A 17,657-nucleotide genomic window follows, 5' to 3' on the forward strand; every position below is an offset into this window, starting at 1 on the left:
TTTGATACTATTTAATGTCAATTTCATGCTATTTTAGATCTTTTAATTTCAGATGTCCCAATGCTCAGTCCTTGGTCCTCTCTTCTACCTACTCTTCGCCCCTTGTCTTACCCAATTTTAAGGTTGATGATCTCCAAACTTTTACCTCCAAACTCTCTCCTAAACTCCAGACTCATAACCAAGCCTACTCTGCATCTTCACTTGGATGCCTCATAGGCTTCGCAGATACACCTTCCCAAGACTGAACATCTATCTTCCTTCCCCATCCTCCCAACAGTCTGGGTCATCTTGGTTGATGTCAATCCATCCTTCCTGTTATTCAGGCCAAAGTCTTGGGATCATTCTTGACTTCCCTTTCCCACACCAAATGCAATTCATCCTACTTGTTCTATCTTTAAAAGGATTAGCAATTCAACCACTTAGGGCATCCACTGGTATCCTCTGAGCCACCATCATTCTTCATCAAGATTACTGTAACGGGTCTTCCTGTTTCTACTCTTGATCCCTTTTGGTGTATTCTCAGTTAAGGCTAGCCCTGATGTTTTTAAAACATAGATCAAATCATGACACTTCAATTCTTAAAACTGAAATGCCTCCCAAATCACTCAGAGTAATAGTCAAAGTTCTTTCAAGGATGAGTCAAAACCTATATCTGTGTTGTCCAGTAGAGCAACCATTAATCGTGGCTATTGAACAGCTGAAATGTAGCTAGTATGAACTGAGATGTGTTGTCAGTGTAAAATACACTCTGGATTTCAAAGATTGCATGTTGAAATGAAAACATTTTAGATAAACTGATTTTTACTAGATGCATTATTAAAGTTGATTTTTACCTGTTTCTTTGTACCCTTTTTGTGGCTACATGAAAATTTTAAATTACATTTTTATGGCTCTCATTGTATTTCTACTGGACAGTGCTACACTGTGTGATCTGGTCATCATTCTTTTTCTGACTTCTCTTTTTAACTCTACACCTTGCTCACTCTTTCCAGATTTGCTGGTCTCTTTGTTGTTCTTTCAACATGCTGAGCATGGTCCTACCTCGAGGTGCTCACTGTACTTTTAAGGGCCTGAGCTTCTCTCCCTCTTGTTATCTTCTTGGCTGATTTCCTCACTGCCTTCAAGTTTTTGCTCAAATCTACCTTCTCAGTTGAGGCCAAGCCTGACTGATCTATTTAACATGGCAACCCTCTCATCTTTCCTTGCTCTAATTTTTATTGTTTCTACAGTACTTCTCACACTCTAACATACTATATAGTTTATATATTTACTACATTTAGTATTTATAGTCTTTTTCTCTATTTCCCAGAATATAAGCACTATAAGGGCAAACATTTTAATTTGTTCACTCATGTTTCCCAGCGGACCAGAACAGTGCTAATACTTAGTAAGAAACCAACAAATGTTTGCTGAACACTCTGGCTCTTCTCTGGCCATACCTTCACCGCTAGGTAGTCTACAGAGTCCAGAGGGGTACCCACCCGCAGTCTGCAATGCCCTCTTCTAGACAGATCATGCTCCAAACCCCTGTGAACCCAGAATTCCATTCCTCAAAAGCCACACCCCCCCCCCGAGTACAGGGCTTGTAATATCTTTCCCAGTTCTGTTCTGTCCCCCAGACCACAGACTGTGCCACCAATTTGCATACAGTTAAGAAAGATGGGTGGTCCAGGTGCAGATGTTTAAGGGTAGAGTGTATGGATCCTGGATGTGTGGACTAGAGTGTCCATTCACTTGTGTGCAAGACCTCTCACAAAACTGGATAGAACTAGATGAAGGAGGGGCTGCAAGCTGGAGGCCGTCTCTCTCTATGCCACCATATTCCTGAGGAGTCCAAAAATTCTAACATTTCACTTGGCTTTCCAGGTTGTTATAAAGATATATCCATCAAAATGGGAGGATAGAACTTATTTTATTGAATAACATTTGCTTGATTTATAATAAATAATAAGCCCCACAATATGTAGGCCTCCATGTATACTCTTGTCCCAGGTCCACAATTCTTAAGGACAAACATGCTACCACTCATCATCGTGATGAGTAGAATGCTAATAGAGCAAAGGTGGCAACAAAGAGGCAAGGGACACATGAAACTACTCATGTCTGGCATCGAATTGGGAACTCTATGTCACAAGGGGAATTCCTGAGACACTGAGCATTTTGGATTGAAGAGATGAATGCTCTGGGGAATGGGAAGAGGGGTTAAAGATCAGCAGTGGCATGCATTGTTTGCATGCTACAATTTGTTTTAAAATCACACTTGCCTGGAATGGTGGAGCCCTAGAACCCTACAAGTTCTCCTTCAACCACTGTCCCAATGATTGAGCTGTTATCCCTTTGAGTTCTTAAAAGAGAGATCATAAACACTTTCTAACATCATTTGGTCTAAAAAGTAAAATTATTTCATTCATTATAAAAATAATTTATTTTTTGGCTTGTATATAATTATTATCAGCTGCTCTAGGTTACAATAATAGCATTATAATAAATGTTGGTGCAGAGGATATATTATCAATCCTTTGTCTAAAACATATTGTAATATCCATCATTCTTCCTAACAAACTCACCATTAGCTCTAATTTCACCTAAGAAGTGGATCTTTTTAACAAAAACTGTAAAAATCTATTGGCTTATCTTAGGATAGAAGGTCACATTGATGGGATTATCAGAGAAAACACAGGTGAAGCACACTCAGGAAAATGAAGAGGTTTATGAGCAAAGACAATGTCAGTAGGCAATTCTGCAGTGTTTATTAGAGGGATAAATTCTTTTTAGCTATTAATTGATAAAGATGCACCATTTGGCATGGCTTTTGAACCACACATTAGCAGAGGCTACAAATAACCTGCAAATAATGAAGGCTTTAGTATAAAAAGTGTTATGGATATAAGCCAAGAACAATGGTAAAAATATAGAGAAAAATCAACTAATCATAGAAGAGGATGCTCCAAGTTCCCTTAGCTACATGAGAAAGTAAAATATAACTAAGAGCATCTTTGTTTTCACATAGTATTTAATGTATAAATATTTGAATTAATTGCATTGTAAAATGTATGTACTCCTCATTCCAGAGTGTGCATTAAAGTATTCTTAGAAACATTTTTGTTATCTTCATAAAAGGTCAGGTTAATAGCAACAGCTACTCCCTTGTCCAGATTCTGGGACTGGAGGGATTTACTGTTTTAATTGAGATTCTTGTGACTAAAATGAGTCTCTTTCATTACCCATTCTGCTTATTTATTACCCTCCGGTCTTGCAAAATAATGCATGTAACTTAACCATTAGCTTAACAAATAATCCTTTTGCAGTGGGAACTCTGGGCATCAAGATGTGTTAATGCTGAGAAAACATATGTTCAAACCATTTTGAACAAAGCCGCCCATGAGTAGGTGATATGTAATTCATTCATGAGGAATTATTTGCTAATAATTATGGTGAAGATCCTATTCACTCATCCCACATACCACTAACTCCTACACAGCAAATAATGTAAATATTAAGAAGAAAAAGATTAAGCAAATCCCTCAACCCAAGATTTATATCTGGAGGGGCTCATGGAATCAAATAATTTTTAAAGAATTATGGGAGATGAATATAAAATTCTTATATTTAAAAGCCACAAATATGCCTTGATTTTGTCCTCTTAAAGTTTTCTGTTTTCTGGAATTCAGAGCCACATTCTTGTAGGTACTCTTAAAACCTTTCTGGGAACAAATATCTTGAAACATCTCAATGGGAAACTCCACTGCAGATAACATGAGCTACCAGGCATACTGATTGCAAATAAAATTACAGGAAGCAACTTAGTAATGGCAGGACTGCTTAATAATGAAAAAGGGTCAGTAACATGCTTATGAGTTAATATCAGCAGGTCACTAAGAAATCTGGGTAAAAAGTCAAGAGATACCTAACGGTCAATTAAGCTTACAATGTCTGATTAGGTCACATAATCATGTTAGTTATCCATTGTTCCTTTCTTTTCAGCCATTAGAAAGAATGTGAGCAGCACAAGACTTTTAAATGTCTCAAAAATTTTTATAAAAATAAAAACAAGTTTTAAGCATATGGACTTCTCTGTGGAAAGTATAATGTTAAGAAATGTGGGCTCAACTGCCAGGCAAAGCCAGGCGATGCTTTCTAACGTTGTGGTGTTGATCAAGATGTTTATCCTCTCTGAGCCTCAGTTTCTTCATCTTTAAAAATAAATAGCAATACCTCTCTTATAAAGGTGTTTTAAGGATTAGAACATATAAGACAAATGTCTGTAAGAGTTCAGCAACTGCTAGCTATTACAAACACTGTTATCTCTGTTAATAGCCAAGGCAGATGAACTATCTGTGGACAATCGGAGTTGAAGACAAAAATATTTGTAACATAAGAACCTTGCCTTTATCCTCTTTGTTGTATGACCTTCAGTATGTTTATATTTTGCCTCTTCAACTTGCAATTTATTCCTAAATTATCGAATTGGTTCCTTATATTGTTTCTGTGTATGTTATAGCCCTTAGTACAGACCCTGGCACTGAAAAGAGATTCAATAATGACTGTTGAATTAAAAAGGAGAATGCAATGCTTAAGGTCCTTTTATATATTGTTTTCCATCGAAAATGATTTTATGAACGTTCTGATAATAACAAAACAAACATTCTTTGAACAACACAATCGTGACTTGTGTCCAAGGACCACAGTAGTAAGTAGAAATCATCAGAATGCACCAGAAAAGAGAAAACCCTGGCTCTGGTTCTGGTTCAGTATGGTTAGTCCCAGGAAACTGCCTATTCTGTCAAATGAAGACTGAATACCCACCTACAGACATATCTCTCCTTGTGGTGCAAGCTGCTGCTGACTAACACTGATTGATTTCCATTGTCAATGTATGCTTTGACACAGCTACTTTGTTCAAGGAGTGAATACCATTGACGATCATTAAACTTTTAAATGCTTCAAAACTCTTCTAATCCAAGGGACAATTTGTTGCCCATGGCATTTGATGATGGAAATCAAAAGAAATGGAAAAACGAAAGAAATCTGACCAACTTCTCATACCATATTAGCAATAAACTTAGAAAAAAAATGCATGGTTTGTTCTGAAGGACAGAAATTCATAACCATTTTTTCCCACATAATATTTTAAGAAAAAAATGTTAAATCTGAAGTTATAAACTTCCCAGTATTTTCAGTGGGTGCCATTCAACCAAAGATTAGAAGAGATTGTACTGCTGCACTGGGCTTTCCATTTACCTTCAGATCATTCCAGAAAAATCAGTCTTTATTATTTCTAAATCTCTATTGCATTTCACAACTCTTATAATCACTGTTCATTTTATTTTGTATTTGAAACAAGTCTCTTATTCTTTAATTACAGTTGATTTTCTCTAATTTTGTACTTAGTGGGAATAGCAAATCGTTCCTTAAATGTTCCTTCATGTACCTTAAGATTCAACTGATTGCAGTACCTCACAATTTCTGAATATTTAATCAGTGTTTAGGGAAAATTTTACACATATTAAAATCAACAATACATTCTTGGCTAAATGTGTAAAACACTGTTTTCTAGATATTTTCCTACTCAAATTATATATCAATTCCTTGTTATTTTTCTTTAATATAGGCACCTTTGAAAATATACCTATTTACTTTTGTCAAGACTTTCTGTAGCAAGTCAAAATAGTTCTGAATCCCTGACTTCTACTCCAGTGCCTTATGCACTCATACCCAATTAGGTATTATCCACAAGTAATACTAACATATTCCATTAGTCAAGATGTACACAAATATAATAGTGATTACTTATGATAAGTAGACTTGAATTAAATAAATCTGTAGTATCACAGAGAATAGTGGGGAGCAGAGAACTATGGGAGTGGGGGATTGGGAGAAAAACCCCCTCTGCTCGTAGTGACCGCAGAATTTATGTGTTCTCTGATGGTGACAAATGTAGTAGCAAATTGTAACCTCTCTGACAGTAGGGCTTTCCATTAAGTTTCCCTAGGCAATTAATTTCTGTCTCTGCCCTTACAGCAAATCTGGGAATTTCTAAAGCAGAGAATATTCTTAACTATGATAAGATATTAAGAAATTTACCACAAAAAAATTAGTAAGCGTATAGCAACCATTACATATTCCTGTTGCATATTGACTGTCAAATATTTAACTCACATGGGAAACCTCCAAACATTATAGTGTATTTGGCTTTGGAATATTGTTTTCAGTTTTCCCACTTTCCTTAAAAATCCAATGATTAGACCATACTGGCAAGCAGGAGCTCAAAGTCTGATCTAATTAGATTTGGGAAAATAGAGTAACGCAAAATGTCAGGTACCTGACTGTGGTAGATTTAAATTCATGCTCATTTTATACAGCATGAAATAACACTCAAGACACAGAGAATCTAATCCAGTTCTTCCCAGCAAAACTGCAATCTCTCAGCTATTACCAGCCAGTCTCTTATGTGCTAGTACTGCTACCACCCCTACTCTCTAAGAAATCTACAAGCTATTCATTCATCACTGGCCACCTAGCCAGCTTTCAACTCATGACTTCCTTGCAGTGAATACCATAGTTCCATTGAAAAGAGAACTACTTATCTCACCTCTCTCAAAGTAATCATCTTTTTTCTTTGTCCTCTATATCTTTCTTAGCTGGCCAGAGGGTTCTTAATAGTCCCCCTTCAGATCTACATTCCTAATTGGTCCTTCATCTCCTGACCTTATCTTGGCTATACTGCCATATCATAGACATTTTACACTAGAATTAGATTGTACAAATTAAATTGGTAGCTTTTGTAAATCCATTTACATAATCACACACAAATCTCAATTTTAAGTGTCTATATTTCAAAAAGAAAATCTGTACTGTTAAAATTTCCATCATCTCTAATTTAAAAATATTTTTTCCCATGTGTTTATACAGGTTGGATTATATTTTTAAACCTCAATTCCAAATTGACATTTTAATACTCTTTTATAATTATCTAAAATATAGTATTGAGATTTAGTGTTTCTGGATCAAGATGGTGAAGTAGGATAATCCTGAGTTCACCTGCTTCCGTGGACACACCAACCTACAAATATATACACAAAAATTATCTCTCAAAAAAACCTGAGGGCTAGCAGAACAGGTTTTCTACAACTAAAGATACAAAGAAAAGGACACACTGAGATGGGTATGAGGGGCAGAGATGCGGTCTGATTAGAAATCTCACTTTTGGTGTGGCCATGCACAAGTAGTGGGATATCACAACCATGAAGGTCCCCCTGAGGAGCAAGGAGGCTGAGCCCATAAGGCTCCCCAGGCTGTGGAGCCTGGACTGGGAAGACCCCATAACATCTGGCTTTAAAAACCAGCAGAGCTTACATCTGAAAAAGCAGGAGGGCTGTGGGAAACTGAGACTCTACTCTTGAAGGGATTGCACACACACACCATGGCAAACTAAAACCAAAATTCTACAACAGATACACAAAAAATAAATTAAAAGAAATGCAAATACAGCACTAATGAGAGTCCACAAATCACAAAGGAATAGGACAAGAGACGAAGAAAGGAACAGAGAAGAACTATTAAAACAATCAGAAAACAATTAACAAAATGGCAATAAGTATGCTTATCAATAATTATGTTAAGTATAAATAGACTAAATGCCCCAATCAAAAGACATAGGTAGCTGACTGAAGAAAAGAACAAAACTAACAAAAAACCTCACCCAAAAAACAGTACCCATATATGTGCTGCCTATACAAAACTCACTTCAGATCTAAATATACATACACACAGACTAAAAGTGAAAGGATGGAAAAAAGATACCCCATGCAAAGGAAAACAGAAATAAAGCTAGAATAACAATATTTATATTAGACAAAATACAACTTAAAACAAAGACTGTAACAAGAGACAAAGAAGGGCATTATAAAATGATAAAAGGCTCAATCTAACAAGAGGTATAACACTTGTAAATACTTATGCATCCAACACAGGAGCACCTAAATACATAAAGCAAATATTAACAGACATAGAGATATTGATAGTAATGAAATAATAGTAGGGCTGACATACATCAATGGATAAATTATCCAGACAGAAAATCAATAAGGAAACATTGGCCTTAATTGACACATTAGATCACATGGACTTAATAGGTATATATAGAACATTCCACTCCAAAACAGAAGAATAAACATTACTTTCAACTGAACATGAAACATTCTCCAGGATAGATCACATGTTAGGCAACTAAGCAACCCTCTTTAAATTTAAGATTGAAATCATATCAAGCATCTTTCCAACCACAACAGTATGGAACTAGAAAGCAATTACAAGATAAAATAATGGAAAAAAACACAAACACATGAAGGCTAAACAACATACTACTAAACATCCATGGGACAATGAAGACATCAAAGAGGAAATTTTAAAAAATACGTTGAGACAAATGAAAATGAAAACACAACATTCCAATATTTATGGAACACAACAAAAGCAGTTCTAAGAGGAATAGCCAAAGCAATCTTGAGAATAAAGAACAAAGCTGAAGGTATCATGGTCCCTGACTCCAGACTATACTACAGATCTACAGTCATTAAAACAATATTGTTCTGGCACAAAAACAGACATATAGATCAATGGTACAGACTAGAGGGCCCAGAAATAAACCCATACATCTATGGTCAATTAATTTATGACAAAGGAGGCAAGAATATAAAATGGAAAAAAGACAGTCTCTTCAATAAGTGGTGGTTGTAAAACTGAACTACATGTAAAAGAATGAAATTAGATAATTTTCTCACACCATATACAAAAACGAACTCAAAATGGATTAAAGACCTAAATATAAGACCGGAAACCACAAAACTCCTAGAAGAAATCATAGGCAGAATATAAATCTTTGATATAAATAATAGCAATAATTTTTTGGGTCTGTCTCTTAAGGCAAAGTAAACCAAAGCAAAAATGAACAAATGGGACCTAATTAAATGTAAAATCTTTTGCAAATAAAAGGACACCATAAACAAAACAAAAAGACAACATAGGTTGAATGGGAGAAAATATTTGCAAATGGTATGATCGATAAGAAGTTAATATCCAAAATATTTAATCAGCTCATACAACTCAATATCTAAAAAACAAACAGCTCAATTAAAATAAAATAATATGGTAGAAGACCTGAACAGACATTTTTCCAAAGAAGAGATATAAATGGCCAATAGGCACATGAAAATATGTTCAACATTGCTAATCATCAGAGAAATGCAAATCAAAACAACAGTGAGATATCATCTCACACCTGTCAGAATGACTCTAATCAAAAAGTCTACAGGGCTTCCCTGGTGGCGCAGTGGTTGAGAGTCTGCCTGCTGATGCAGGGAACACGGGTTCATGCCCTGGTCCGGGAGGATCCCACATGCCGCGGAGCAGCTGGGCCCGTGAGCCATGCCCACTGAGCCTGCACGTCTGGAGCCTGTGCTCCACAACGGGAGAGGCCACAACAGTGACAGGCCTGCGTACCGCAAAAAAAAAAAAAAGAAAGTCTACAAATAACAAATGCTGGCAGGATGTGGCGGAAAGGGAACCCTTGAACACTGCTGGTAGGTATGTAAATTGGTACAGCTCCTATGGAAAACAGTATGGAGGTTCCTCAAAAAAGTAAAAATAGAATTACCATAAGATCAAGCAGTTCCACTTCCAGGTATATACCTGAAGGAAACACAAACACTAATTTGAAAAGATACAGGCACCCCAACGTTCATAGCAGGACTATTTACAATAGCCAAGATATGGAAGCAACCTAAGTGTCCATCAACAGATGAATGGATAAAGAGCATGTGGTATATATGGAATATTACTCATTCATAAAAAAGAATAATATTTGCTATTTGCAACAACATGGATGGACATAGAGGGTATTATGCTAAATGAAATACGTCAGACAGAGTAAAACAAATACTGTATGTTATCAGTTATACATAGAATCTAAAAAAAACACCAGTGAATGAATATAACAAAACAGAAGCAGACTCACAGATTTAGAGAACAAACTAGCGGTTACCAGTGGGGAGTGGGAAAGGGGGAGGGGAAAGATAGGAATAGGGGATTAAGAGGCACAAACTGCTATGTATAAAATAAATGTTACAAGAATACAGCACAGGGAATATAGCCAATATTTTATAATAACTTTAAATGGAGTATAATCTATTAAAAATATTGAGTCACTATGTTGTACATATGAAACTAATATAATGTTAGTAAATTAACTATACTTCAATTAAAAAAATACTGTTTGTCAGCACTTTCATACATCTGAGACTACACATGAATCAAAGCACTGTAATATTTATTTATATTGTATGTGTGATGTGTATGTTCCTGCATAGAGAACCAAACTGCCCAATGTTTAAATTTGGGAGCTGCAATCTGACAGATTTTAGTTTGACTCTTGTCTCTATTAATTATTGACCTTGCACAAGTTAGTTAATCTTAATTTCTCTTCTGAAATACAGGACAAATTTCTGCTAAATGCTTAAAAGTTGAAGATCTTCAAAAGATGATCAATGTCCTCATCATATTATTGTTAGTTCAATTATACAAAAGTTACAAATATTTTGTGTAGTTCAGGAATGTGCACAAATAATATGCAAGCAAATATTCGTTTGATATTAAAGTTGATTAATTAAACAACTGGTGCTACACAGTGCATAAAGTTGTAGGCTCCAGTCAGACTGCCTGTTACGGTCTGAATTAAGACCCCTCAAATCTATATGTTGAAGACCTAACTCCCGGTATATTAGAATGTGACCGTATTTGGAGTATGGTCTTTAAAAAGGTAATTAAATTAAAGTGAGAAAAAATAAATAAATAAATAAATAAATAAAGTGAGGTCATTAGGGTGGCCCTAATCCAATCACTGGTATCCTTATATGAAGAGAAATTTAGGACACAGACACATATGTAGGTAAGAATATGGGAAAAGACATAAAGAGAAGACAGTCATCTATAAGCCAATGAGAAAACCAGAAAAAAACAGCCCGGCTGGCCACTTGATCACAGATTTCTAGCCCCCAGAACAGTGAAAAAATAAATTTCTGTTTAAGCCACCCTGTCTGTGGTATTTTGTTATGGCAGCTCTAGCAAACTAACACACTGCCTAAATTCACATTCCAGCATTTAGCAGTGTTATACTGTGTAAATGATTTATCCTTCTGTGCCTCATTTTCTTTATCTGTAAACTAGTGATATTAAGTTCCCAAATTCCCAGCTTATTTTGAGAAGTAAATCCCTGTAAATTGCTTAAGAAAAGGCCTGGCTTACTGCAGGCTCTCAGTATTAGCTGCCATTGTTTCTTCTGAATACAGAATCTTTTGTCTTCTTTAACATGCTGCCTCTGTTACACAGCGTATATTAAACTCTGCTTCTCTATTTCTAAAGGAATAACTATGTATTACCAAAGTTTAGATGACAGAAATGCTTGATACCATTTCAATCTACAATTGAGTTACAATACAGTTTTACATTTGAGGTCTTTTCAAATTTTTCCCCTCTCAAATTGTAAAGGAGGAATATGGGCCTTCATGAAATGACATGAAAATAGTTGGCTCTCTAGAAAAGCATCTGGGAAATGGCCTTTGAGGATTCAGAAGTTAGAGGTGACTGCTTTTGTGACTGGTCTGTTTTTATTTTTAAATGAAAAGGGTGAGCGATTTCAGAAATAGAGCCAAAGTATCAGGCTTGAATTTGACAAGACTGCCAATATACACTTTAATAACTGTGTAAATATTTGCCTGTAAAAACGGAAAACAAAAGGCTTAATTTATAAAGAATAAATACTTGCTTGAGTCATCTCTTCCAACGACAACAAGGTCTTATGTTACTTACATGTAATTAATGTTCTTAATATTCACTTCAAACAAACACAGCAGGTATTCTATAGATATCTGTAGGTACAGTAAGGACTACAGACATGATATGAACTGAGATCAGGGGTCTTGAGACTAGGTACTAAAATGTTTTTCTTATTTAGTATCCTTTTGCAAGTCAAAACTTTCTAAGCGGGTATTAACTATTCCTGATAATTATATTAATTCATATTTATTCAGTGTTTTCTGTATGTGAAACATTTTTATAGGCCTTATACCATTTCCTGGTCACATCAACTCTTTAAGTACTATTATCTCCATTTTACAGATGAAGAAACTAGATTTAAATAATATGCCCAAAGGAACATAGACAAAAAAAGTGAATAAGGAAATATTAAAAACAACAACAGCAACAAAGATTTGTCTTATTCCAGAGCTCTAAAATCCCAGTCATTTTAGATATAGCCTTCAAAAAAGAAATACACCTTCTTTTAAAATTTTTTGGAGCAATTTCAGATTCTGGATCTGGAGCAAGAACTTTATAAGATGACTTGAAACATCGCATTATGCTACGTAGTGAGGATGTTATCACAAATTACTATGACCAGGTCAAAAGGGTTTAAGAACCAGTTGAAAGAGATCCTTCCCAGCTACTGATTGGGGAATTTGAATTCCAAAAATGATAATAATAATAGAAAATGATTGAGTTCCATGAAACACATTTAAATCTATGAGATCATAATAATATTAAATTAAATTAATGAGTCACCTTTGGACAGTAATATATGAGTTGTAACACTGGGTAACCAAATAATAGATTTAAGGCATGTATTTATAAAGTATTCCAACTAATGAAGAAGAAAAAAGTCAAAATGAGTATGAATCAGTATTGGTTTATTAATTGTAACAAATATACCATACTAATATAAGATGCTAACAATAGTGGAAACTGAGTGTAATCTATATGGAAACTCTCTGTACTTTCTTTACAACTTACCTACGCATCTAAAACTTCTAAAAATAAAATTTATTTTAAAAATTAGAGCACTATCACTCTGATTTTTGGGGGGGGGATTAATGGTTCTAGGTATTTAACATCAGTGGCTGGTCACTGCAAATGATATCACAGTAATAGAAAAAATTAATAGGAGGCAATTCTGCATGGTTCTTCTGCAAGGTTTATATCAGCTTTTGTTCCAGACGACCTTTTCAAGGATGTGTGTAGCAAACAGCAATGGAATATAATGATAGTTTTCCCCTCCAGGGCAGAGGACAAATTTGTTAGCAGCCCACTTTTTAATTTTTTAATTGGGGTTTACTTGCTTTACAATGTTGTGTTAGTTTCTGCTGTACAATGAAGTGAATCAACTATATGTAAACATATATCCGTCCTCCCTCTTGGATCTCCCTCCCTCGCCCACCCCCATCCCACCCATCTAAGTCACCACACAGCACTGAGCTGAGCTCCCTGTGTTATACAGCAGGTTCCCACTAGCTATCTATTTTACACGTGGTAGTGTATACAGATTGAAATTTCCTATGCTCAGAGTTCCTCCACTGTGACACAAATCCATTTTGTGTACAATACCTACCTGTGAACACTTCCCAATCACACCTATGGGAACTGCCCCAGGAGAGAGGAGAAACAATGTAAACAAGAACTGATGCTGACTGCTGTGCCACAGTCTCAAGTCCTTTGCCAACACAAGTGCCAGGCTAAATCGTTAGCTTGCAAGCAGGTTAAAACCTCAAAACCCTTGACAGTTCTCATAACAACCAGTCATTCTGTGCCTCTAGCTGAACACACCACCACCTATGGTTTCACCAAAGGCATTGAACATGAATGTGATGAAGTCTCTGGATCAAGCTGCTGATTTGGAGGAACTAGAGAGGGCAGAAGAACATGTTGAACTCTATCATGAATAAGCAATAAAAAAACCCAGGCTCTAGAAAATTCTACGGAAAAAAAAATCATCCAGGCTTGAATGGATAAATTATAAGGGATGGGGAAGGGAAGAGGAACCTCTAATTAAAAGTTTTAAATTAAAAATAAATTACAAAATCAAACAATAAAGTCTAGGGTTGCATACTTTGGTAAATATAAAGAAATGCAAGAAAGCAATTTTACAAAAGTAAGGATGGTGGTTACTTTTGTAGAGAAATGGGTTTGAGACTAGGATGAAGCACATTGTTGAGTTCCTGGGGATGGCTAGCAAAGTTCTATTTCCTGATGTAGACTAACAGTTACGAGACTGTATACCTTTATAAATTTCTGAAACTAGTTTTTGTTTTGTGAAGTTTTCAGTATTTGCATTGTATTTGTAACATAACGGTTATAAAAAGATGTTATTTGATGGTAAACACAAGGAAGCACACAAAGGTGTCTCTTTATGTCTACATATTTTACCACTTTATATCTGAAATTTAGGAATCAAGCAATTTCAGATTTCATGATATTCCTTGCTATCAAATCCTCTCTATTCAGACTCAGGAACTGAATATGTTAGTAAGGCACGGTTGTGCAATCTAGGCAGAAAGAATAACATGTCATATGGCAAAGTGCCTTGAGAGAGTCTGGTGTGTTCACAGGTCTAAAAGTCCCAAACTGAAAATGAGGCCAGGAGGACAGGAGATACAACTGGAAAAAAGGTAATGTAGGAATTCCAAATTTTATCTTCCAGGCAGCAGGGATTTAATGGCACTGTCTACAGGAATGAGGCTGTGATTTGTTTTGTAGAATTATCTGCCTGGTTTCAGTGTAAAAATGGGGCAGGATGATGAGAGGCTGGTAGAGAGAGAAAAGTAAGGAAATTCTTGCCAAGCAAGAGATGATGGTGGCAGTGAATACAGAATAGCTGGGGATGAGATTCCAGCCATCTTTCTGAGGTGGAATAACAAATACTTCAGTGACTTACTGGATATGGGGATTAAGGAAGAAAATAAAACAGGAAATGACTTCAGTTCTTTTTAGCTTGGGTGATTCAGTAGATGGAGCGATCTGGGTTAAAGAACAAATTTGTGAATATGTGAACGTTTGGTTTTCTGAAGCTAAATTAACATATTCTTCTTTGCAAATTCTTTTAAATGATATTATCATCTGCATATCTATTAAATCTGATATACTTTTCTGTTTGTTTTTTAACTTAAAAATAAATTATGTTAGCACCTGTGATTTAATATATATTTATGGTTGTCAGTTTTTATTATTCCTGTATAGATATAAAACAGTGATTCTCAAGCCTTTTGCTCCCCATGGGACATTTGGCAATGTCTGGAGGCATTAATAGTGGTCACACTTGGAGTGGGCTGGCATTTTGTGGGGAGAGATCTGGGTTGCCAATAAATATCATATATGCACAGGACAACCCTTGTCCACTCCCCAAAGAGAAACTTCAGATCCAAACTGTCAATAGAACTAAGACAGAAAAACCCTGCTACAGATTTATTAATTTGGGGCAACTGTTTAATTTTATCACTTGTAGGTTTTCTAAAAGTAGGGAAAATTAATAGTGTTCACTAGTGTACTGTTAACCTGATCCATAAAATGCATATACATTATGAAGAAGATTTACATGGATATTCTTATAATAATGTCTATCTTCTTAACCTAAAGTTATCCTATACATATCTAAAAATACAAGCAGGTGGGAAAATAGATATATAATAGCTATACAGATCGACTGACAGAGATGTCTGCATGGATGCTGGATGGATGGATAAATAAATACCTATTCATATGGGTAAAGTGTACAAAAATAAATGTTTTTCTTTTTCTTTTTTTACCTCATAACCTAATTTATCAGTAGCAAAGCTTTCTATATTAATTTTTTTATTTACTGTTAAAACAGCTTGCCTAATGCAAATCAGGAACATTAAGGCTAAGATGTTATATTTAGAAACAAATTTATAAACAAAGTCAGCTATTTTGTTAATAGACATAATTCTCCTTTCTCTCTAAGAAGGTATCTTTTGCTACAAAAATTATATTTTGTAGTCTCCAGGCTATACTCAGTACCCTCAGTTACTCAGTAACTAACTTAAATAAAAAAAAAAAAAAAGTAATGTCGTCTTGTTAGGAACACATGAAAAATGAACAGTCTCCTGCTAACTTCTTACATGTGTGGCAGACAAAATATTTATTATCATCTTTTTAGTTATTCTCATTTATTTTATTCTCTTTAAGCCAATAAATAAAGATATATGGTGTTTTTCTCTTCTGAGTTAACTTCATCACCTTCCACTTGGGGAAAGATTTGTTAATCACACTAGGCTTGAGTAGTGGTGGCCAACACTGGATTACACTCGCAAGTGTGGCTACCAGTGCATGATATGCTCATTAACACTAGAGACGTCGATATCTTTTTCATCTCCTAGAGAATGAATGTGGATACTGTCTCCTCATTCCAATCACTGTCTTCTTTATCCATACACCAACATTGTCACAGCACTAACATTTCATATGCACATTAGAACTTATTAAGCCCTTCAACATAAATATCACCTTGAACCTTCAATCGGCAACCTCTGAAACAAATCACTAAACTTCAAAATATATTTTTAGAATTATTTTTAGCTCTAAAATGTGTTGAGGCTTTAAGTTCATGAACTATAAGAATCTTAGAAAGGATCTGATATTAATAAAATTACGTCATAGGTGATATTTAACACTTTTAAATGACACCCCTGGAAAACATTTCACCTCCCTTTCCTAAAACTTGCTCTTTTAATCCTACACTAATTTCCTAAAGCAGTCCCCAATCCTAATATCTGATGCAATCTCTACTAGCTGACACATGGATATAAAACTTATAAAATATTCATGCTAAGGTCTGTTTAGCTGACACAGTTATCTCAAATCCCTTGTAGAAAGTGTCAATGTACAAAAAGATGGATAAAACAAATTAGGTTCTGGGGATTAAGTTTCTGCAGAAGGACATTTTTCTACTGCTCAAATTCACTTCTGCTGCTATTATTCACAACACTACAACTACTACCATTCCTACCACTCTTATAATTGATTACTTTTATGAGCACCTACTATATAACTGGCACTGTGCTTGATGCTTTTACATATAATATCAATTTTAATTATTATTATCCCCATCTTACCTTTCTTTTAAAGACAGGTCTAGTTTGATGTGTTCAATTATACCACAATTCCACCACATAGACTGTCAGCTATACTGCACAAACACAAGTCCACTGCTGATTACCTAATTTTTATAATTAATTGTTCCTGCATTACCACAAAATAATTTATTGACACTGACATGCCATGAAAAGGGAAAAGACAATGGGGACAGTGTATGAAAACATTTTGTGCATCAAGGGTTCTATTGCAAATATTGTTATGTGTTCTGACATTAGACCAATATTCTCAGTATTTTACCAAAAAGGTCTGATAAAGATGTTATTATTCCTATAAAATTATATTAGTCCTATAAAAGTATATATCTCACTCAAAAAAGGAAAAACTAGTTTAAATTGACAATAATTTTAATAACTCATAGATGTAAATGATCAATATAATCTGTATTGCTCTCAGTTTTTTAAACTACCATAAAGATATGAGTATCTTATCTTCAAAAAATATTTGTCTGAAATAATCACATTTGAATAAATGCTCTGGTGTTAAAAGGCATTTCCTAAAGTAAAAGCTCTACTTTTTTATTTTACTTCAGAGACTGAAGTAAAAATAAAACAGCTAAAATCAACCAAATTGTTATATACACGAGTTTTTATAAGTGATTAGGTAATTCATAGCAGAAAATCAAAGCTGATACTATTTTCAGAGAAGATTAAAAAAAAAAT

General features: G+C 35.0%; 1 protein-coding gene across 4 annotated transcripts in view; it reads right to left on the reverse strand.

Annotated features, from left to right (window-relative positions):
- Positions 1–17,657, reverse strand: part of ERBB4 (erb-b2 receptor tyrosine kinase 4) — a 1,129,074-nt gene that overhangs the window by 525,927 nt on the left and 585,490 nt on the right. The window lies entirely within an intron of this gene.

The sequence above is a fragment of the Physeter macrocephalus genome, chromosome 2 (assembly GCF_002837175.3).
Source record: "Physeter macrocephalus isolate SW-GA chromosome 2, ASM283717v5, whole genome shotgun sequence".
Lineage (NCBI taxonomy): Eukaryota > Metazoa > Chordata > Mammalia > Artiodactyla > Physeteridae > Physeter > Physeter macrocephalus.